The sequence below is a fragment of the Mustela nivalis genome, assembly GCF_964662115.1.
Source record: "Mustela nivalis genome assembly, chromosome: 17".
In the NCBI taxonomy this organism is placed as follows: Eukaryota; Metazoa; Chordata; class Mammalia; order Carnivora; family Mustelidae; genus Mustela; species Mustela nivalis.
Window position 1 is genome coordinate 29,576,686 of NC_139036.1, and position 24,949 is coordinate 29,601,634.

Genomic DNA, 24,949 nt, shown 5'->3' on the forward strand with positions numbered 1-24,949 from the left:
GATGGCAAACTTCAACTGATATGAGGTCATTCGTAGGCTTTATTAATCCCATCTAGTATATTCATATGTTTCTTGTGGGAATATTAAGTGCTTGAAGAGCTCACACTCCCTAGGGTTTTGGTGATATATAGTGTATGCACCGAAAGCTGCTAGAATTTAAAACCTCTCTCTCAGGGTTCCAAATATGGAATCAAGGACTGTGTCATTATCCCTATTTAATAGATGAGTAAACTTAAGCTCAGAGATGTTAACTGATTTGCCCAAGGTCACACAGCTAGTGAACAATAGAGCTAGGATGAAAAATCTGTCTAAAACTGTGAAAACAAAATTGGGAACACCTGTGATGGATAAGGGCTCCTTTTTCTAAAGGCCAAGATTGAAGTGACAATTCATGGTAGAGGAAAAAGAAATAACTTATAAAGATATGAAGAAAATATTCAACCATAGTAATAAGAAAAAATTTAAATTGGAATTATAATGAGGTGCTATTTTTATCCTATCAGATTGGCAGGTAGTAAAATGTTCAATAACATTGTGTTGGAGAAGATTTGAAAAAACAGTCATTAAAATGTTTGCAGTGAGGTAAATTGGTATGATTTCTATGAAGGGCAATTTGGTAACCTCTCTCAAAAGTAGAAATTAATGTGAGTAGAAAGTTCACTTCAAGGGACTTATCCTTAAGATACACTCACACATGTGCACAAAAATGAATGTAAAAGTAAATTGTAGCATGGTTCGTATTAGCAAAAACTCTCTCCGGGGAATTTAACTTTGCTGTTGATGAAAGGCCAGACATTTTACAGCTCTCTAAAACTGATAATGGGAGGTGATTATTTCCTCTATCCTGTAGAAGAAACTCTCAGAAATTATTTTTAGTCTGTAGGCCAGTAGCCAGTTTTGTATAAAAATTAACAATTTCAGGGGCACCTGAGGGGCTCAGTCAGTTAAGCATCTGACTCTTGATCCAGCTCAGGTCCTGTTCTCAGGGTCCTGGAATCAAGCCCCACTTTGGGCTCCCTGCTCATCTGGGAGTCTATTTGAGGATTCTTTCCCTCTGCCACTCCCCCTCTTGCTTGCTCTTTCTCAAATAAAATAAATCTTTTTGAAAAATTAACAATTTTATTTCAGAATTTCTTTTTATCCACTGACTACAATTTTCAATTTTCAGATGTTCTTTCTTTCTCTCTCTCTCTCTTTTTTTTTCTTTGAGAGAGAGAAAGAGTGCATAGGGGAGGGGGGAGGAGCAGTGGGAGAGAATCTTAAGCAGGTTCCACGCTCAGCACAGAGCCCAACTCAGGGCTCGGTCTCATGACCCTGTGATCATGACCTGAGCTGAAATCAAGAGTCAGATGTTCAGCTAATTGGGCCCCCCAGGTATCTCTCATATTCTCCTTCAAACCAACTTTGTCATCCTGGTGGGTTCTTCATTATAAGTTAAATAAAACTTGAATATATGCTTTCTATGTATTTGTATTAGAAATAGGATTTTTACCTTTTGAGACTGATGCATTGAGATAACCTAAATCCATCAGTAAAGGACTGGTTAAATAAATCACAGTGCCTTTATACAAAGGAATACTATGCAGCCATTAAAAAGAGGAAGGTCTAGGGGCACCTGGGTGGCTCAATGAGTTAAACATCTGCTTTTGGCTCAGGTCATGATCTCGGGTTCCTGGGGTCAAGCCCAATGTCAGGCTCCCTGCTCAGTGGGGAGTCTGCTTCTCTCTCTCTCCCTCTGGTCTTCCCACCAGTTGTATGCTCTCTCTCTCTCTCTCTAATAAATAAAACATTAAAAAAAAAAAAGAAGTAGGTCTATATGTAGCTCTGTATATTCCATAAGGGTGTTTAAGTTCATTTGTTCATTTGTTCATTTGTTCCCTAATGAACTTAAGCACCTAGAAAATTGTCTGAGCACACAGCAGCATTAATTTGCTGTGGTAACAAGTGACCCCAAAACATTTCTTTTTCTGTCATTGATATGCAGGGCACTGCTCTAGGCTGAGGGTCACATGTTAGGTTTAGACTGGCTTCTAGTATCTTCTTATTTAGGGGCCACTGCTATACAAGAAGCACATGAAAACATATGATGTCCCTTAAAACCTCTACTTTGAATGACACACTGTCACTTCTACCTACAATCCATTGGCCAAAGAAAATATGGCCAAACCTTAAGTCAAGAGAGAAGTTTATTATACTTTTCTTAACTAGAAGAACCTCCAAAGTCAGTAGGATGTGTAACCCTATCATGAGGAATAGAGAAGAATATTGCAATCTATTACAATGCTCAATAAATATTTAAATATATATTGAATAAAAAGTGAACAAATTCCAAGAATTAAGTTCTTAAAAAAAAAAAAAAAGCATGGTGCAGAACAATTGTACAGAGTATGCCACCATTTGTTTTAAAATACATATTTACATATGCCACTGTGGAGAAGCACCAGAGGAGGGGAGCTTAGGAATGAGAGGGAGAGCCTTACCATTTACCACTTAGTATCATGTGTGTGCATTACCTATTAAAAAATAAAATTAAATTCTCTGTGGAGCAAATAAAAATAACAACCCAACACTGTCTGACTATAGAGTTCAAATTCTAAAACTCTATGCTATAATATCTTGAGGATAAAACATGGATCAGAATTTTGTTGTTGTTCTTAATTCATTGCAAACAAACTGTACATGGGATCTCCTTTGTCTCTAGTTCCTGGAGACTTACTTATAACACAGCACTAATAATAGCAAAATTCCATCTCAGCCAATTTTTTTCATGTTCTGGAGCTGTAGTTTTCAAACTCTGTGGAAGGCTTCCCACTCCTGGGAAGCCCTGTCTGTGAAATCTCTGAAGACAGAGGTACAAAACTAGTTCATCCTGAGCCTTTTAACCAAATTAACTCTGTTCAGCTGTCTTGTTTCTGAGTTTGAAAAAAACCATTCTCCTAATCGTAAAATGTGACAACAATGGCTCCCTCATACTCATTTCGTGGTTCTTACAAAGCAATAGAGTCCATAGGCACCCCCAAATCTTCAGATAAAGTTTCCCTCAGGACATAACAATAAGCAGAATCAAAATATGATGAAAGATATTGAACATCTACACAAAAGACTCACCTAGTCAGCAAATAGGTAGAGTTTGCTTTTTTTTTTTAAAAAGATTTTATTTATTTATTTATTTGACAGACAGAAAGAGAAAGAAGGGGAGCTACAGAGGGAGCAGGAGAAGCAGGCTTCTCTGCAGAGCAGGGAGCCCGATGCTGGGTTCGATTCCAGGACCCTGAGATCATGACCTGAGCCAAAGGCAGATGCTTAACTGACTTGAGTCACCCAGGGACTCGTAGATGGAGTTATTTAAGAGTGCCACTGTCCAGGGGCACCTGGGTGGCTCAGTGGGTTAAAGCCTCTGCCTTCGGCTCAGGTCATGATCCCAGGGTCCTGGGATCGAGCCCCGCATCGGGCTCTCTGCTCAGTGGGGAGCCTGCTTCCTCCTCTCTCTCTCTCTGACTACTTGTGATCTCTCTCTGTCAAATAAATAAATAAAATTTAAAAAAAGAGTGCCACTGTCCAATTAAGGATTAGGGCATAATTTCTAGAACTATTGTCCTAGAACTTAAGACTATTGTTCTAAGGACGACTATATATAGCTATTGCATCTAAAGCTGCAAAATATTCTAGACTCTGAGTGAATGCACTGTATTATACGTTGTCTAAAGAATAGCTTCATTCATTCCTGAGGTATCCCAGTGAAGAATGGGAATTCTACAACGGGAGGGTTGACAGTGGTACCTCACCCACTGCTTGCCTCTCAGCATAGTGTGTGGCACCTTACAGTTTACTAAGCCCTGTTCAGCGGATTTACAGATTATATTCTGTCAGTAGTACTCAGGTTTTCCCTTAGTTGACTCTCACGAAATGGACAAGGGCTTAACAAAATTCCTGCAAAGAAACCACAAATTAAAGAGGATACTAATAATTAAAGCACAAGCAAACTGTAAAATGGTAGGGTTGACATTTCTATTACCTTTAATATAAGCTGTCAGCTACATTATTCAGTAAAAGCAGTAACCTTCTTGTCAGGTCTGACAAGAAGATGATACAAAAAAAAATCAAAGTTATCTGCAGATCGTATGAAAAATGGATTATAATTTTTTTTTTCTGTTAGGAACACACAACCAGAAAAGAAGTTTGGAGATCTCTGGTTTGAAAAACTGACTCCTGGAGAGCAAGAATTTGTCAGGGACTCTCCAGCGTGATCCATACAGAGGGTGCCCGGCCAGAGTCTGAGGTATTTTATTCTCCTTCACTGGTTACACTTACAGAGAGATGGAGTGAATCCAGCTAGCTTGATGGTACCATCTTTTATGATCACCCAACTAATTTCTTAATTATATCCTTGACTTTCAAGTATAATTTATGGTTCAAATGTGGCTCCGAATGTTGTCTTTCTTACGAGGAGAGAATGTACCATCTGGTGTTAATGTCTGGTCATTGTGTAATTCAGCGTTGGACTTCTTGTGAGCTTGGTTAATGTGGGTTTATTCCCAGGAGACTGCTCACTTCTGAGAGTTAGGACATCATAAGTTCCTGGATTTGTGACGGTGATGCCCAGACCCTACATGACAGGGACCCTCAATTCCCCCAGATGACTTCTCGGTACTCTCTCTTAGCGGTGGTTGGCAGTAACCTAAACCCTTCCACCAAAGACCCTAAAGGGCAGTACATTTAGGAAACTGGATGGGCCTATTTCTAAAAGAAGGGGCTTTCTAGCTCTGAATTACATTAACCTTTAACATACCTAATGTTATTCTTGCTCAACAGCTTTTTTTCTTCCATGGTCTCGGGTTTTGAATACTGTTGATTTGCTAATTTGTAAGCTGATTGTTGCTTTGGTCTGCCTGGCACCAAGGCCCAGGATCCCAACAGGTTCTCAGACTGCATGATAGGCAAGATAAACCAACCTGCAGAGCAGAGTTTGCAAGGACTTCGGAGCAGCCTCTCTGCTAGCCTGGCCGGTGATGGTGGCAGACCGCTCACTGATCGCTTAGCCGGCCTCTGCAGGATTTTCTCTCCCATGACTGGACTCTTCCTTCTTTGAATAAAACCAAAATAGTTCCATTTTTTTTAGTCAAATGACAAGATCATCAGCTGTCCTAGCAGCTTGGCTGACCAGACTTTTATTTTAGCCTCATTGCCTGATGGTACTATTCCAACTCCAGCAATTTCCAGGGGTAAGGAGCGGCCTATGCAGGGAAGGGTATGGTGGACCCAATGGAACTGGATTTTAGATCAATTAGAATGGCAGTTCTCAGTCTTCATTGCATATTAGAATCACCAGGAGAGCCTTTTAAGCACAGCACTGACTGTGCCCTACTCCCAGCCATTGTAATTTAATTGGTCTGGGGCCCAAGGACCTAGGCACGGATACCTTTGGAAGTCCCCAGGTGATACGTGCAGTCAGTGATGAAGACCACGGACTTGAGATCTTAGATGTAAAGGTTTGAAGCTGACACAATTCTCTTGTAAGCCTCTGCTCTGAAGCTCCCTTCAATCATCTGCTCACATCCCGTTTTGCAATTAGCTCACAGACATGTTTGCAAAAAGCTGAGAAAGTAAAAACGTGTTAATGATACAATGCCACACTTCACCGGTTGCAAGACATTTTCTTATATATTCTTTCATTTGACTCTTTAAATAACCCAGTGAAGGGGGGCGCCTGGGTGGCTCAGTGGGTTAAGCCGCTGCCTTCAGCTCAGGTCATGATCTCAGGGTCCTGGGATCAAATCCCAACATTGGGCTCTCTGCTCAGCAGGGAGCCTGCTTCCCTCTCTCTCTCTCTCTCTGCCTGTCTCTCTACCTACCTGTGATCTCTCTCTGTTAAATAAATAAATAAAATCTTTAAATAAATAAATAACCCAGTAAGGGTATCCATAATTTTCTGGTAAGGAAATTGATATCCTGAGCTGACCGAGGCCCCAGACTTCTGGTTTTTTGCTCAGCACCCCTTTAATTATGTAATACTTAACTCTACGGTGAAGGTTAATAACCTCGACTGCCAAATATAGACTGAAAATAACGCGCAGGAGTCAAAAGCGAAGACTTTACAATCAGATGTAAAAATCTGAATTTTAGTTTTGCTACTTACTAGCTCCATGATCTTGAGCAACTATGTTATCTCTTTGAGACTCAATCTTCCTCACCTGAATATAGTACTGGACTACAGAACCCGCTTCAAAGGGGGTATCAGTGAGATTTAACGGTTGCTATTCTCATGACACAATCATGCCACATTTACCTACTTGTTAGTATAGAAATGATCTCCAAGATTGTTTTTAAGTATCTGGGCTCCTTTATCCTATTAAGTTGTCTTCGGTATCAATCGTTGATTTTCTTGCCTGATACTGATTGGTTCATGATGGTGGCATTTCTAATTATAGTCACCAAGTGATTCCTTTTAATTTTTTTAAGGTTTTATTTACTTATTTGAGAGAGAGAAAGCATAAGAGCAGAGTGAGGGGCAGTGGGAGAAGTAGACTCCCCGCTGAGCAGGGAGCCTCAGGTAGGGCAGACTTCCCTTGTTTTTATTTATTTTTTTATTTTTAATTTTTTTTAAAGTTTTATTTATTTGTCAGAGAGAGAGAGGGAGAGCTAGCGAGCACAGGCAGACAGAATGGCAGGCAGAGACAGAGGGAGAAGCAGGCTCCCTGCCGAGCAAGGAGCCGGATGTGGGACTCGATCTCCGGACACTGGGATCATGACCCAAGCTGAAGGCAGCTGCCTAACCAACTAACCATTTCCCTTGTTTTTAATGAACTCGACAGTTTTGAGGAGTTCTGGTCAGGTATTTGCAGTCTGCCTCTTAACTGGAATTTGTCTAATATTTTTCTCACGATCAGGCTGAGATTATAGGGTTTGGGGAGGAAGATTGTAGAGGTAAAGTACCATTTTTATCACATCATTTCAAGGGGACATAAACTATCAATATGATTTATCTGTGTTGATGTTGACCTCCAGCACCTGGCTGAGGTCCTATTTGTCAGCTTCCTCCACTGTGGTTACTCCCCACTCCCCTTTTATTTTTTTATTTTTTTTTTTTTAAGATTTTATTCATTTATTTGACAGAGATCACAAGTTGGCAGAGAGGCAGTAGAGAGAAGTTGTGGGGAAACAGGCTCCCTGCTGAGCAGAGTGCCTGATGCGGGGCTTCGGGGGTCGATCTCAGAACCCTGGGATCATGACCTGAGCCCAAGGCAGAGGCTTTAACCCACTGAGCCACTCCGTTGCCCCCCCGCAACTCCCCTTTCAAGACTGTATTCTTTGGCAGGAAGTCGTTGCATATAGCACACTTTTGGGATTCATACTCCTGTCCTTTACTATGGAATATCTACATTATTTGTTTGGAATTTTTCCTGCACAGGAGATTGATCTCATGCTTCTGTTTGTAAACCTTTTGCCGTCACCTCCCACCCAGTCACGACAATTAACCTAATTGGTGGTGGCCATTCCCTAACTGCAGATTAGAACCATAATGAGGTCTAGGGAGACCTCTTGTGGTTAAATGAGGGCATAACTGGCCAACTACAGGTTCTCACCTTCCACCGCGGACAATCCCTTTAGTTTAGTCCAGTGTTTCTCCACAGGATTTTGCTCCCCAGCTCTTGAAACCCTTTGGCAACATCTGGAGATGTCTTTAGTAATCAGACTTTTAGGAGGAGATGCTACTTATGTCTAGTAGTAAGAGGCCAAGGATGCAGAGGTTGAGAAGCCTTGTGGTCAAGGCAGTGTACAGGTGCACAGCTACAGCTATGCTCAAAGGAATACCGTTATAATAGGGTGGGGGGGAGACCCTGTTTTGTGGGGAAAAAAAAAGAGGACAAATTCTTCAATAAAATGTGTGGCTCGACACTGTCACAGAGAAAATGGTCAAGTGACTTCTGGGAATGTGCAATTTCTATTTGGGTCAACCTTGTTCACATGAATATGAGTGGCAAGAGCTGTGGAGCTGAGCAGAAGAGGACAATAAATGGAAAGCTGTTCTAAGCAGAAGAGGTGCCAGTAGAGAAAGAAACTCCACTGGGGCCAGTATTTTGAGAAGGTGATTATGTGATAAAACTATTCATTTCAGATAATTTTTTAAAAACTAAATTTTTTTTTTAAGATTTTATTTATTTATTTGTCAGAGAGAGGAGCGAGAGTGAGCACAAGCAGACAGAGTGGTAAGCAGAGGCAGAGGGAGAAGCAGGCTCCCGGCTGAGCAGAGAGCCCAATGCGGGAACTCATCCCAAAACCCTGAGATCATGACCTGAGCCGAAGGCAGCCGCTTAACCAGCTGAGCCACCCAGGCGTCCCCTAAAAACTAAATTTGGAGGGGCACAGTCAGCTAAGCATCCAACTTCTGGTTTTGGCTTAGGTCTTGATCTCAGGATTGTGTCAGGCTCTTTGCTCAGTTTGGAGTCCGCTAAGGTTTCTCTCTCCCTCTCCCTCAGCCCTTCCCCTCTGCCCACACACACATGTTCTTTCTCTCTCTCTCTCTCTCTGAAATAAATAATAAACTAAATTTTGAGGGGTGCTTGGGTGGCTCAGTGGGTTAAGGCCTCTGCCTTTGGCTCAGGTCATGCATGATCCCAGCATCCTGGGATCAAGCCCCGCATCGGGCTCTCTGCTAAGCAGGGAGCCTGCTTCCTCTTTTCTCTCTGCCTGTCTCTCTGCCTACTTGTGATCTCTGTCTGTCAAATAAATAAAATAAAATCTTAAAAAAAAAACAACTAAATTTTGAGGGAAAAAATTACACCCAGTCTATTACAACTGCAATCTAAAACTTTTGATTGCTCTCCTATACATATATAGTTTTGTTTGTGCAATGAATATAAGCTATTGTATTCCACTTTTTTTTTTTTTACTGAATATAGTATCTGAAGTATTTTTTCATATCCTTAGAGTTCCCATTACCTTTCCTAAAGTCTATGATAATCCATTATGAAGGTAAACCATACTATAGCTGTTCTAGTTAAACAATTATACTGTTTCAAATTGTTCTGTTTTCTGATGTTGCCATATAGTATTTTTCTTAAAGTATTTCTTTTTTTCTTTAAAGATTTTATTTACTATTTGACAGACAGAGATCACAAGTAGGCAGAGAGACAGGCAGAGAGAGAGGAGGAAGCAGGCTCCCTGACAAGCAGAGAGCCCCATGTGGGACTCGATCCCAGGATCCTGGGATCATGACCTGAGCCGAAGGCAGAGGCTTTAACACACAGAGCCACCCAGGCACCCCTTTAAAGTATTTCTTAAGGGTACCTTTCTAAGAGTCCAATTCTCAGGGTCAAAATGTAAACAGTATATGGCAACACAGAATGGATAAGAATATTGAATTTGGAACTAGGCAGCCTGGGTCCAAAACTCAGTTCTGTCCATTACCACCTGTGCAACTTGAATGATTTGCTTAAACTCTCTGATTCTATGGGGATTGTGGTAATGAATAAATGAAATCGTGTATGCCAAGTACATCATATAGATGATGGCAAATAGACAATTTACTTTTATTCTTTCTTTTTTTTCCCCTTCGGGCTCTTGATACTTATGTCATGTTTCTTTTTTTTTTTTTTTTTAAGATTTTATTTATTTAGGGGCGCCTGGGTGGCTCAGTGGGTTAAGCCGCTGCCTTCGGCTCAGGTCATGATCTCGGGGTCCTGAGATCGAGTCCCGCATCGGGCTCTCTGCTCAGTGGGGAGCCTGCTTCCCTCTCTCTCTCTCTGCCTGCCTCTCCATCTACTTGTGATTTCTCTCTGTCAAATAAATAAATAAAATCTTTTGCACCCCTTATGTCATGTTTCTAAAAGACTGTACCAGTTTCCAATGCCACAGACAAAGCAAAATGGGACCATTAAAAAAAAAGCAACCATTTTTCCTACAATCCCATGAGTCATTTTTTTGGTAAGATTTTATTTATTTATGAGAGAGTATGAGAGAGCCCACGAGTTGGGGAGGGGCAGAGGGAGAAGAAGGCTCCCGGAGGAGCAGGGAGCAAAATAAGGGACTCGATCCCAGAGCCCTGGGTTCATGACCTGAGCTGAAGGCAGACCCTTAACCAACGGAGCCACCCAGGTGCACCACAATGAGTCATTTTAAGGTTAGCTTAATTATTAGGAATTATTAGGAATTATTGGGGGAGGGACAAAGAAAGGGGCTTCCTGCTGAGCGTGGCGAGCTCATGACCTGAGCTGGAATCAAGAGTCAGATACTTAAACTGAGCCATGCAAGTGCCCTAGGAATAAGTTTTTAATTAGGTTATGTTGCTTTCGTGGGCAAATTGTCTTCCTAACGATGCAAATCTGTAGGTAATGTATGTTTTGAGATCACTTTAACCAGGAAAATTTGTGTATGGGAGGGGAGACACAAAAAGGCCAAAAACTCCTCAGAGAATTTGCAGTGAAGGAATGTACCTTATATTTCTGGCAATTATGCAGAGCCTTCAGCTGCATGATGTTGGCTTAGGCCTTGCTTCCCTGCGAGTGTCCACAGCCCTTGCAACTATGGCGCCCCGTCCCCCTCCTGTAAATGTCCCCATTTGGCCCTTTTGGTCCTTCCCATAGGCCTGTGAGTTTTCATTTATTGCTAGGCACTTGGGTAATCCTGCAACATAACTGAGCATTTCAGCTGAGAACATATACCCTCTGGTTCTCATTAGAATCTTCTAAGTGCTTTCTCTTAGGCTGCATAGGCTATAAAGGAAATAAATATATAAGACAATTCATAGCCTCTACCTTTGGTTTTGCATTACGAAACAAAGGCTTGGGCCTAAAAGTCTTTGCCACCCTCTGCGCTAATAGTCCGTATTTCCAGGGTAAAACAAGTCCCAGCTGTATGGAGAAATGAATAGTATAAATTGGATACATAGGGGCACCTGGGTGGCTCAGTGGGTTAAAGCCTCTGCCTTTGGCTCAGGTCATATCTCAGGGTCCTGTGATCGAGTCCCGCATCGGGCTCTCTGCTCAGCGGGGAGCCTGCTTCCGCCTCTCTCTCTCTGCCTGCCTTTCTGCCTACTTGTGGTCTCTGTCTGTCAAATAAATAAATAAAATCTTCAAAAAAAATTGGATACATATAATTTTTTTTGTCTTTGTTTCTTTGTCTTCGAGACCATCAAATTTATATATACTGTCTCCTTCTGATGTTTCTAACATCTATACTTTGCTATAACAGCAGAAAATTATAGAAAAAAAATCTAACCACTATTAGCCCTTTAAAGTATTTACCACAAAGGGCACCTGTGTGGCTCACTCAGTTAAGCATCTGCCTTTGGCTCAGGTCATGATCCTGGGATCCTGGGTTCAAGTCCTGCATTGGGCTCTGCGCAGCCTGCTTCTCCCTCTGCCTCTGTGGCTCCTCCTGCTTGTGCTTGTGCTCTCTCTCTCTGGCCAATAAATAAGTAAAATATTAAAATAAATAGTGTTTATTACCAGTTTTTTCTATAAATATGTAATGATTTATGATTTTTTTTTATAAAGATTTTATTTATTTATTTGTCAGAGAGAAAGCGAGCGAGATCGAGCACAGGCAGACAGAGTGGAAGGCAGAGTTAGAGGGAGGAGCAGGCTCCCTGCGGAGCAAGGAGCCCGATGTGGGACTCGATCCCAGGACGCTGGGATCATGACCTGAGCCGAAGGCAGCTGCTTAACCAACTGAGCCACCCAGGCGCCCCAATGATTTATGATTTTTAATATGAAATTTGAATGACATGGCATATACAGTGTTATGTCCTGCCTTTTCTCACTATTATATTGTGAAACATTTACCTGGATTTTCAAAAATATGATTTTTATTGGCACCTTATAAATATATTTCATTTAATGATTCCCACTATTGCTTAAACATTCTGGTGACTTCTAAATTTCATAATTATAAATAATTCAAGGGGAGGTGGGTGGGGGTTGGGGTAACTGGGTGATGGACATTAAAGAGGGGAAGTGATATAATGAGTAACTGTTTGGTTGGTTTGTGTTTTTTTTAAAGATTTTATTTACTTATTTGAGAAAGAGACAGTGAGAGAGAACATGAGTGAGGAGAAGGTCAGAGAGAGAAGCAGACTCCCCGTGGAGCTGGGAGCCCGATGCGGGACTCGATCTCGGAATTTGGGGATCATGACCTGAGCTGAAGGCAGTCGTCCAGCTAACCGAGCCACCCAGGCGTCCCTGGTTGGCTTTTTTTAAGATATTTTTTATTTGACAGAGAGGGACAGTGAGAGAGGGAATACAAGCAGGGGGAGTGGGAGAGGGAGAAGCAGGTTTCCCACTGAGCAGGGAGCCCAGTGTGGGGCTGGAACCCAGGACCCCAGGATCATGCCCTGTGCCGAAGTCAGATGCTTCACTGACTGAACCACCCAGGTGTCCCTGAGTACTGTGTTATATGCAACTGATGAATCACTGAACTCTACCTTTGAAACTAAGAATACACTATTTGTTAATTAATTGAATTTAAATAAAACTAAATAAATAAATATTTAAATGAGTATCCTTGAACATATATGTTTATTCATATTAATTATTCCCCAAGAATAGTGTATTACTTTCCTAGGGCTGCCATAACAAACTACCACAAAGTGGGTTGCTTAAAATATAAGAAATGTACTGCCTCACAGTCTGGAGACAAGGAGTTCAAAACCAAGGTGTTAGCAGGGCCCCGATTCCTCTGAAATTCTTCCTTTTTTATTCTATCTTGTGTTGTTTGCTGTCAATCCTTGATATTTCTTGGTTTATACAGTGGTATGAGACCCCTTATCCATGGTTTCAATTTCTGTGGCTTTAGTTACCCATGGTCAACTGCCTTCGGGAAGCAGATGATCTTCCTGACTGATCCTGGGAAGGTCCATATTGCCCAGCACTACATCATATGCCTGCGTCAGCCCTCAAAGTCGTCTTATTATGTCAGCGAGGTATCGTCTCACATCACCACAAGAAGTGTGAGTACAGTACCATTAGATATTTTGAGAGAGACACATTCATGTAACTCTTATTTCAGTACATTGTTATAATTGTTCTATAGGATTATTAGTCTTTGTGGCTCATCTTCTACTTGCCTAATTTGTAAATTAAACTTTATTATAGGTATGTATTATACAGGGGAAAAAATCGTTTTTATAGGGTTCAATACTATCTGTGGTTTCAGGTATGCAAGGGGTTCTTGGAACATACCCCCCCAAAAGATATAAGTGGGGGGACTACTACAGATAAATAATTCCAGTCTCTACCTCCACAGCCACACAGCTCTCTTTTCTCTGTGTGTTTCTGTCTTCACATGGTGTACTCCTCTCTTGGGATGCCTTTTATTTATTTGTTTGTTTTTAAATCTATTTATTTGTCAGAGAGAGTGTGTGTGTGTGTGCATGTGTGAGGAAGCACAAGCAGGGGGAAGGGAAGTGGGAGAAGCAAGTCCTGATGTGGGACTTGATTCTGGGACCCCGGGATCATGACCTGAGCCAAAGGCAGAACCTTAACTGATTGAGCCACTCAGATGTCCCTAAATAAAATCTTATTAAAAATAAATTTTATAGGGGCGCCTGGTGGCTTAGTGGGTTAAAGCCTCTGCCTTCGGCTCAGGTCGTGATCTCAGGGTCCTGGGATGGAGCCCCGCATTGGGCTCTCTGCTCAGCGGGGAGCCTGCTTCCTCCTCTCTCTCTCTCTGCCTGCCTCTCTGCCCTCTTGTGATTTCTGTCAAATAAATAAATAAAATCTTTAAAAAAATTTTTAAATATTTTTTTTAATTTTATTTATTTATTTGACAAAGATATTTATTTATTTGACAAATAAATAAATAAAATCTTTAAAAATTTTTAAAAATATTTTTAAAAGATTTTATTTATTTATTTGACAAAGATCACAAGAGGGCAGAGAGGCAGGCAGAGAGAGAAAAAGGGAGAAGCAGGTTCCCTGCTGAGCAGAGAGCCTGATGTAGGGCTCGATCCCAGGACCCTGAGATCACGACCTGAGCCGAAAACAGAGGCTTTAACCCACTGAGCCACCCAGGTGCCCCAATTTAAAATTTTTTTAAAGAAAAAAAAAAAACTAGCTTCCAACAAAAACTATTCTTTCACCAAGGATGGCTTAGAATGGGAAGGGAGTAGAAAGGAAAGAAGGTGGGGAGTCAGATTGTGAAAGGTGTTGCGTGCCAAGGGGAGCTCAACCTACAGGCAATGGAGTGATGAAATCAAATAAATAATAAAGTGATGATGAATGGCACAAATAGTAAGAACTGTGGGCATGGAGAGGAGGGAGTTATTACTTCAGAGGATGATCTTATCCCTGAAATCAGACCTGGGTAGGGATTCCAGCTCTTCCACTCATCATCTGTGAACAAATTCTGTAGCCCTTTGAACCTCATCTGCCTGACCCCTAATAAAATAACAAAGCTAATAACACCTACCTAAATACCTTTTGCAGGAACTAAGTGAAAAATCTGTTAAAGGCTAAACACATAGTAAGTACTTGATAAATGTTATTTCCAACCATGCCAGGTCCTACCTTTATGATTAAGCTTATAGTTGGAAAAGTTGACACTTTTACTTATCACTGTTTTCAGGCTCCGGTACTTCTCAAAATCCTCTACCCATTTCATTATTCATGTCTACATTCTTATACTTCTACCCGAACACAAATACCTTTTTGTTATACGTTCCTCATCCTCTCCCTGCATTTCGAATCAACACCACCATTCTAGGTCTGGAGGCACCACCTCCTCCATCCTGTCCCATTTCGTTATATCATATTTCTTAAGCTTTGCTTCACTAATTTTTTCTACCTGATTCCACGGTCAAAAATCTTGACTATAGGGGTGCCTGGGTGGCTCAGTCATTAAGCGTCTGCCTTCGGCTAAGGTCATGATCCCAGAGTCCTGGGATCAAACCCCACATCAGGCTCCCTGCTCAGTGGGAAGCCTGCTTCTCCCTCTCCCACTCCCCCTGCTTGTATTCCTTCTCTCGTTATCTTTCTGTCTCTCAAATAAATAAGTAAAACCTTTAAAAAAAAAAAAACTCACCTAGAGGCAATTTTGCTTAGGGAGACAATGGCTTATTTATTTTCCTTTTCCGGCTTCTGAGAAAATAATACTGAACAACTCAACAATCTTGGGAGAGTGAGAAATATGAACCAATGTCCCCCACTCTTCTGCCTTCTTAGCTTTGGGCCCAGAAGTCAACCAACTAATGTCTTTGTCAATAAAACCTGCAACTCAACCCAAAGATTGACATCCTTGTCCCCAAACCCATTTCACAATCTGTAAGCAGTTTGTAAATTAGTCATAGTGCTGATTATAGGGAAAGAAGAGTATCTCCTGTTCCAGAAGAAAATTGATTTGTGAGTACATCCAGAGCTGAAGCTACAATATAGCAATTCATTTATTTAACAAATCTTTATTGAGATCTATATGCCAAGCATTGTACTAAGCTCTAAGATATAGCAGTAAATGAAACCCAGTCCTCCCTCTCATGGAACTTGCATCCTGGTGAGAGAGAGGGATAATAAATAAGCCAATATATTAATTATATAAAACGTGTCAGCTGGTGATATGTGCTATGGATTAAAAAAAAAAAGAATAAGAGGGAAAAGAGATGAGAAGGTAGAAAAGGCTGTTTGCTTTTTTTTTTTTTTAAGATTTTATTTATTTATTTGACAGAGAAAGACACAGTGAGAGAGGGAACACAGGCAGGGGGAATGGGAGGGGAGAAGCAGGCTTACTGATGAGCTGGGAGCTCGTCCCAGGACCCTGGGACCATGACCTGAGCCAAAGGCAAACACTTAATGACTGAGCCACCCAGGCGCCCCAAAAAGGCTGTCTTAGATAAGTGAGTTTGCTTTATTTTTCTTTTTTTAACTATCAAGATAAACATACATACTCTAAGGTATGTAAACTCTACAGCTGTGCACAACTTGGTGAATTTTCACACACACTCATATAACCACTGCCCAGGACAAGGAAACAACATTTACAACATCCCAGAAGGTTCCCCTGTGCCCTTTCCCAGTTAGCGCCCACCAAGAGCAAGCTACTATTCTGACATCTATCACTGTTGATGAATTTTACCTATTCCTGAACTTCAAAAAAAGTGGAATCCTAAAGTATGTATATATTTGTGTCTGGTTTCTTCCACTGAGCATAATGTCTGTGAGATGAATCCATTCTGTTTAAAGTTAAGGGACCTTCCCCTTCATTGCTATATAGTATTCCGTTTCATGATTATATTCGCAATTTATCCATTTTCCTCTTTTTTTTTTTTAAAGATTTATTTTAAAGAGAAAGAGCACATGAGCAGGAGGAGGGGCAGAGGGAGAGGGAGAAAAGCAGACCCCCTACTGGGCGTGAAGCCCAACACAGGGTTCCATCCCAAGACCCCAAGACCCCAAGACCCCAAGACCATGACCTAAGCCGAAATCAAGAGTCAGCTGCTTGTATGACTGAGCCACCCATGCAAATCCAATCCCTTCTCCCCTTGATGATAGTTGGATTACTTCCAATTTGGGACTATTATGAAGAAAGTTGCTGTGATTGTTCTTGTGTATGTCTCTAGAGGTATGCATTCATTTCTCTTGGGTATCTGCCCAGGACTGGAATTGCTAGGTCATGGAGTCAGTATGTGTTTAACTTTAGTAATTAATGATGAACAGTGATTGAACCCATTTATACTTCTCTCGGCAGTGTATGGTGGTTCAGGCCCCTCCACATCCCTGCTAACACTTCATTGTGTCAGTCTTTTTCATCTCAGCCATTCTTTGTGTTTGTTAAGTGATTTTTTTAGCGCAGACCTGAAGCAGTATGCACCGCTTGGAATACCTTGTCTCTTGAAGAGCAGTAAGAAGGTTTCAAGGGAAGCAAAGGGGTCAGTGTAGCTGGTATTTAGTAAGCAATGGAGAGAGTAATAAGAGATGAGGTGAGAGGTATGGAGGTTGAGGAAGCTAAAGTAAGCCATTTTATGACCTTTGGCTTTATGCTGAAATAGAGAAGAAATCACTGGAGGTTTTTTGTTTTTGTTTTTAAGATTTTATTTATTTGTCAGAGAGAGAGAGTGAGTGAGCAGCTGCTGTGTTGAGCAGAGAGCCCTATGTGGGACTCGATCCCAGGACCCTGGGATGATGACCTGAACCAAAGGCAGACACTCAAACTCAATCAACTGAGCCACAGAGGCCTCGCCATTGGAGGGTTTTAAAAACAGAACAGATGTGATCTAACTTGAATTTGTAACTGGACCACTTTGGCTGCTTTGTTAAGAGTAGACTAAAGAAGACCAAGGGAAGAAGCAGAGCAGGGAAAAGGAGGGAGAGCTTTTGCAGTAATCCAGGAGAGAGCTGGGTCAGGGTTGTGGCACTGTACGAAGAAATAAGGAGGGATCTGATTTTGGATGCGTTTTGAATGTAGACATGACAGCATTCTTGGATGGGATTGAGGTACAAGAAAAAGAGTATCAAGCATGATTCCAGGTTTTCAGACTTGAGCAGGATAGGTCTTCTGTACACACTTTTTGGTATGATTGATCACACAAAGAAGCCAGCAGGGGTCACTCTTTCAAACCTCAATATAGTAACATCAAGTTGAAGAGAAAGCTCCTGTGACAAAGCTTTGCTGGAATAGCCTTGAACCTACTTACATTGTAATCAAGAAATTGTTCCTACTGGAAGAATTTAAGCCAATTTACAATTATAACCGACAAAGATTGGCTTTGTTTATAAATCTTCCCCAAAGGCTCTATACACTTTACAAATGCCCCATGGCCAGTGGCTTCACCTCAAAAAAAACAAAGCCATTTCAAAAGCAGAGAATTAAGAGATGTGAAAGAGGCAAGGGAATCTAGGTCAGGAAAACTAATGCTTTTTCATAAGAACATAGCACAAAGCTATCCGAAATGCTTAGTTAAGGTAAACAGAGCTCTAAGTCGTAGAGAGTGCTTAGAAATGACCTAAACAGGAAGCAAAAATATTCTTATTTCCCAATACAAGAGCAAACCTAAGGGAGTGGCTTAGGGAATTCCTAAGGGAATTTCTTCATTCACAGAATGAAATGATCCTGGTCAATAAAAAGTTCGAAATTAATACTAAATATGCCCAACATAGCTGTTTCGCTTTCTCAGAAAATTATCCAAAATGCTTACGAGTCAGTTTTTCTACGTGACAAAATAGATTTCTGCCTTTCCTGCCTTAATAAGAGGGTGAGAACACGCAACGATTTGTGTCACCTTACTTTGAGGAAGTGGAATTCAGAAATTTTCAAGTGACAGAAAAAGTGTGAATAATGCTTTGCTAGAAATGAAAGCATGAGGAAGTGGCATTTTTCACTGGCTTCTACTGGTGACAACTAATGGCCTGCGTCTTCCAGCCACTGTCTGGAATTGAGGGTGGAACTTGAAATTACAGAGGTTCACCAGTGCAAAGCTGATGTATTCATTCATGTGAGGAATAAATCCACAGACCTGGCTGCATAGCAGGTCCTCATTAACTGAACTAAACAGTCCTTCTTATGAAGGCTTGGCCAACTCTGACTCATGCGCCAAATTTCACCTTTTATATGGCCCACAATCTAAGAACGGTTTTTACATTTTTAGATGGTTGGGAAAAAAATAAAAATAAGAGTAATATCTTGTGATGTGTGAAAATTATGTGAAATGTACATTTCAGTGTCCATAAATAAATTTTTTTAAAGATTTTATTTATTTATTTGACAGAGAGATCCCAAGTAGGCAGAGAGGCAGGCAGAGAGAAAGGGGGAAGCAGACTCCCTGGAGATCATGACCTGAGCCGAAGGCAGAGTTGTTAACCCACTGAGCCAACTAGGTGCCCCCATAAGTAAATTTTTATTGGAACACAGCCCCATTTATCCATTTAGGTAGAATCTGTGATTGCTTTTGCATTTTAACAACTGCCGTGAGTAGTTGTGACAGGGACCCTATAGCCTGAGAAGTCTGAAATATTTACTGTCTGGTCCTTCCCAAAGTTTTCCAACTCTCTGCTTGATGTCACACAGAAGTATAAAAGATAGAAATAACAGTTGAGGGCACCTGGGTGGCTCAGTGGTTGGGCGTCCACCTTTGGCTCAGGTCATGATCCCATGATCCTGGGATCAAGTCCCACATCAGGATCCCTGTTCTGCAGGGGAACCCGCCTCTGCCTCTCTCTGTCTCTCATGAATAAATAAATTTTAAAAAGAAAAAAAAAAAGAATAACAGTTGAAGGAACTTATATTTCCAAAATGCAGTTGAGGGCACATCTTGGAAATGGAAAAGCACAAAAACAAAACTGGTTCGTGTTGCATGTATATAGCTTTTACCTGTAGTACTTGGCATTCCTTCTTTCTAGGCAGTAGAGAGTGATCCTTTTTCCAAGAAAGAAAAGGGATCCTAATCCCTTTAGTCAACTAGAATCAGATGATATTCATGTTTTCTGCTCTTACATTGTTCTTTTTCATGGAGAGTTAGTAAAAGAGAAAAGGTTGCTTAGAGTTCAATAATACAAAATAGGGATTCAATCAACCTGCACACATTTGGATTAACATTTTCAAAATGGGTTTTCAGGTCAGAGACCTTGTGTGTGTTTTTTGCTACTGTGTCCCTAGACTCTCTACAATGTGAATGCTCAAATGTTTGTTGACTGAATGCATTATAATAAACTCTCTGTTCACGCTTAAGAAGAAAGCTATATATATACTACATTTCATGTTTTCCTCAGTGTCTGGTATTGAACACAATTTTGGGTACTGTAGCCGGGACACAGGGGTGCAAGAGCTCCTGGCTTCCGGGATCCCAAATAGACGGCTACTCACCACTGACAAAAATCCAAAGCAAAGAGACAGGCAGTAGTGAAACAAGAAAGGAATTTACTAGAATCTCTAAGACTGTCTCTAAAGTGCCAAAAATACCTCCAGGTTTAGAGAAGGAAAATATGGGACAAAGGTCAGTGGGTATATGCACATGGGCAGTGAAGGTCAAGTCATCATTGTCTTGGGGTCAATCACAGTCGAGATATTGCTGGATTGGGGCAGTCCTTACTGCTTGAGGGGGTAAGGGATGCTTTGCCTGCAAGATCTTTTGCCTGAGTTTGGAGATAAGCTGGAAAGAAGAACTTTATCAATTAAAGAGTTTGTGGTCAAAATGGAGCTAGTTGACGTCCTCTTTCAGGTTGGCCAACATCAGACAGTAAGAGCAGAGTCAGTGTTTACAACCTTGCTCAACCTCCAGATCACATCTTCTGCAGTCAAAGCTTTTTTCCCCTTCCGTTGTTTTTCAGACTGCTGATTACAGAAGAAAATGCTGACCCCAACAAAACAAACCCCAAACCAGAATGCTCTTATTTACACAAAGAAATTTATGTTACCTTCATTCACTAAATACTGAAAGAAGTTCATAGGGCTCCCAGCTGATTTTTCTAATTGCAAATATGAGATTAAACTATCTGAAATATGAACTCTGAAGAATGTTGCTGTTATCCATCCCCAAATTTTCATGACTCGGTTTCTCTTTTCTTGCTCTTTTCAACTTGAAGTTTGTTTTTTTTTTAGATTTTATTTATTTATTTGACAGAGAGAGATCACAAGTAGGCAGAGGCAGGCAGAGAGAGAGAGAGGAGGAAGCAGGCTCCCCGCCGAGCAGAGAGCCCGATGCGGGACTCGATCCCAGGACCCTGAGATCATGACCTGAGCTGAAGATAGTGGCTTAACCCACTGAGCCACCCAGACGCCCCTCAACTTGAAGTTTTAATGAGGATCTGTCGTGTACTTCAGATGCATTTCACCAAGTTGGAAAAGAGAGTAAGAGCAGAGGTGAGTAAGATGAGCTTCATTCACAACAGAATCTCAGTGTAATGAAAGATTTTTGTACATGACTTTAACAGCCGAAGAGAAAGTGGAATTCATGTAACTACACTACACATTGCAGACGAAGAAGAAAAATCTCAGAAATCTCTGCTGTACTGGAAATTACTTAGTTTTATGACAAAAACAAAAATTCCAACAAGAGCACTGTGGAGTTGTTACGTTATCATTTAAGATCTTTTAAAGATTATTGCCTAAGTGGTCTCAAGAAATAAATAGCCAGAACATGAATGGTTCTCCAAAATATTAAGTACCAATGCACTATGGGTGAAGAATGAAAATTTCCTTTTGCCCACTATAAAAAAAGAAAAGAAATAGAGAGACATAGGTCAGATCTCCAGGTTCCCTCCAAGTTCAGATACTAAATATTAATCTTTGTATAGATCATGAGATTTTCTGCCATCAGAAAACCTGTTTGAATACTCTGGGATTTACTTGATTGTCAACCATGGGCAATTCTTGGAACTCTGAGCTTCTGTCTTTCATGACTCCTTCACAGAACTTCTGTAAGAATCACGGAAGGAAATACATAGAGAAATGCCTTATAAGTTACAAGTTCCTGAAAGACGACTTCTACTACCTCCATTTTTACCTCAGTCTATACTTTTCTAATTGATTAAGTTCTTCTTTCTAGCTTATCTCTAAACTCAGGCAAAAGACCTTGCTGGCAAAGCATCTCATGATTGGAATTGAAACCCTCTCAGGCAATAAGGATTGCCTGAAACAGCAAGACCCCTGCATGACTGAGCCCAAGACAATGATGACCTGACCTTTACTGCCTACCTGCTTGTACCTACTGGCCTTTGGTCTCACATTTTCCTTCTATAAACCCAGAAGTTTTTGACACTTTAGAGACAGTCTTTGAGACACTAGTCCTCTGTCTTCCCTATATGGGCCTCATTGAAATGGATTCCTTTCTTGTCTCACTGCCACTTGTTTCTCTGCCTTTGGCTTTTGTCAGTGGTGAGTGGGCCGCACCTGATCTGTTTGGGATCCTGGGAGCCAGGTGCTTTTGTACCCCTGTGCCTCAATTACATTCCCACCAATCTCTCTCGAGAGTAGGGACTGTATCTTATTCCTTATTAAATCTGCAATATCCAGGACAGGACCTGGTCCATGGAAGATGCTTAGTTTTGATTGAAGACGTATTTTACCATAGAAATATCAGCTGTTCCTTAGCAACTTTTACAAAATTTATAGATTATTATTAGGGTAGTAACGGAATATAAGATGCCAAGTTAGCAACTGTCCTTGAACCAGTAGGCTTTTAGTCTAAGTCCTTTCTCTATGATTTTCCTGATGGTAGGGCCCAACCACAGAGTTTTCTACTCATTACACACTCCACAGGTGTGTATTAACTAAAGAAAATGGAATATGCACATCAAGTAAAAAAATCACTCCAAGGCTGATAATGTTGTTGCCTTTTATTTTGGAGATAATTTTACAGGGGCGCCTGGGTGGCTCAGTTGGTTAAGCATCTGCCTTTGGCTCTGGTCATGATCCCAGGGTCCTGGGATCCAGCCCTGCATAGGACTCGCTCCTCAGCGGGAAGCCTGCTTCTCCCTCTCCCGCTCCCCCTGCCTGTGTTCCCTCTTTGTGTTCCCTCTCCTGCTATGTCTCTCTCTGTCAAATAAATAAATAAAATCTTTATTTAAAAATAAAGATAATTTTACTAACAATATCAGTCAGATATAGTGCCTCAAGTTTTCTCAATAGTTTGCAATGAACCAGCCACACCATTTCTCTCAGTTTTCCTGTGAATAATGGCACACATTGGTGAGGCAGATTGCCTGGGTTCAGTGACATGAAACGGCTCTCAGGCAGAAGTGACATATTCTCATGGGGGTCAGAAGTCATGTGGGTATCTCATTAACTCTGGTTCCAATTAATTGAACTAACCAGACTATAAAATGCAAAGATATCAGGCAATTAAAAGACCAACTAAAGATCACAGGCTCTGGGAAAGAGAAGCACCATGAAAGAATTCTAAAGATCAGATGGTCTCAAAACTTTTGGTTTAAAGCAACAACAAATAACAGAATTGTTTGGTTTTTTTTTTTTTCTCTAACTTGCCTATTTATATTGTTTGCCCCTACTTCTTTTGGGTTCTTCATCTTTTCTTTCTTCATTTGTGTGAGCTCTACATAAGATAAAGAACTTAATCCTTTAACTATCCTATGTGCTGCAAATATTTTTCCCAGTTCTTTTGATTTTAGAGTACTTTTGGATATATGGTTCAAATTTTCAACAGCTCGTTGGGGTGTAATTAATATATCATACATCCAGAAGGTTTCATTTTTTTATGTAGTCAAATGTATATATATTTTCCTTCTTTGGTTTTGGATTTTGTTTTTAGGAAAGGCTTTTACAGTATAACATTATTTTAGCCTATTTTTTTAAAGATTTCATTTATTTGAGAGAAAGAGAGCATGAGTAGGGTTGGGGGGAGGGGTAGAGGAAGAGGGAGAAGCAGACTCCCCACCGAGCAGGGAGCCTGATGTGGACCTGGGATCAGGACTTGAGCCAAAGGCAGACGCTTAACTGACTGAGCCACCCACGGGCCCCAATTTAGCCTATTTTTATAAAAAACTTTTTATGGTTTCATTCTGAAACTTAAATCTTTACTTCATTTTGATTTTGTTTTGTAATAACATATGTGGCAGGGATTCTTATTTTTTATTTCCCAGGTTATTTAGCAGGTGTCACATACCCTATGTATAATCCCATTTTCCAACCAGTTTGAAATACTATCTTTATAATGAGCTTAATTCAAATTTCTATTTTTCTAGAAACTGTAGTTTTTATTTCCAAACAAAAAATTAGCTTTTAGTATTATAAAATCAGTTTGTGAGCATTGTAGAAAATTAGAAAATACAAAAACATACTAACACAATCAAAGATTATCTTACTGTATATTCCTTTGAGATATTTTTCTTTGGTAAGATATATAGATATATGCATTTTTATGAAAATGAGATTGTATACTTGTTACTTTATAACCTGCTTCAATTTAGTGATCTTGACCTATTCATTTCAGTAATTGCTCATCTCGTTTAACACCCATATACAAATTTCAGCAATCTCCAAATGGACTTTACAGCTGGCTTATCAAAACCAGAATTTAATCCAGAATGATGCATCTAGCTGTTATGTTTCATAAGTCTCTTAATCTTTTTTCATTAACATATTATGTATTATTTGTTTCATTGGTACAGGTCTGTGATTCATCAGTCTTACACAATTCACAGCACTCCCCATAGCACATACTCTCCCCAGTGTCCATCACCCAGTCACCCCATGCCTCCCACCCTCCTCCCCTTCAGCAACCTTCAGTTTGTTTCCTGAGATTAAGAGTCTTTAATGGTTTTTCTCCCACTGTGGTTTCATCTTCTTTCATTTTTCCCTCCCTTCCTTTATGATCCTCTGTCTTGTTTCTCAAATTCCTCATACCATGAGATCATATGATAATTGTCTTTCTCTGATTGGATAAGTCTTTTAACCCTGATGAAGTAGGAACACAGTGCAGATCTTTCTACAGTACAGTTCTTGGGACTACTCTTCCAGTCCTTGAGATTTTGCTCATAGAGTACATAGTAACATTTCCACTTAGAATCTGAGTGACTATATGTCAGAAATATCATAGAAGTTGTTTTTTTCTTTTTCTAAGATTTTATTTTTAAGTAATCTCTACACCCAACATGGGGTTCGAACCCACAACTCCAAGATCAAGAATTGCAAGCTCAACTGACTGAGCCAGCCAGGCGCCCCATAGAAGTTATTTCTACAAAGACTGGCAGAATCTCAGACTTTACCCTAAACCTAATACCAGTTGCATAGGGGAGTGTAGGTCAGGTAGTAAAATATAATCAACATTTCAAATGGAATGCAAAAGGAAGAACGTGGAACAAAGAAGTTCCTACAAGAAGAAGCAATCAACCCCAGATGGAAATAAGGTACTTGTGAGGCTATAGGACTTCTGTTGTTCAGGGATTTTTCAGGAATTAGTACTAATAATTCATTTCAAGAACCCAAAAGAAAGATAACAGAAATTCAAAATACAGTAAAGGTCATTAACTTGTATGTTTTCCTGTGGAGCTCTTCAAAAGCAATTTGCTAG

General features: G+C 40.5%; 1 long non-coding RNA gene across 8 annotated transcripts in view; it reads left to right on the forward strand.

The window, feature by feature from the left end:
- The window catches only part of LOC309851133, a 124,224-nt gene that overhangs the window by 4,912 nt on the left and 94,363 nt on the right, over positions 1-24,949 (forward strand). For 4 of the 8 annotated variants that reach the window (XR_014304635.1, XR_014304638.1, XR_014304639.1 and 1 more), the window contains exons 2-3: positions 4,157-4,279; positions 12,793-12,946. This is a non-coding gene — a long non-coding RNA (uncharacterized lncRNA). Of the gene's footprint in view, positions 1-4,156; positions 4,280-12,792; positions 12,947-20,249; positions 20,427-20,713; positions 20,782-21,466; positions 22,486-24,949 lie in introns of those variants that run through there. The other 4 variants (XR_014304634.1, XR_014304636.1, XR_014304637.1 and 1 more) reach the window with 3 other exon arrangements.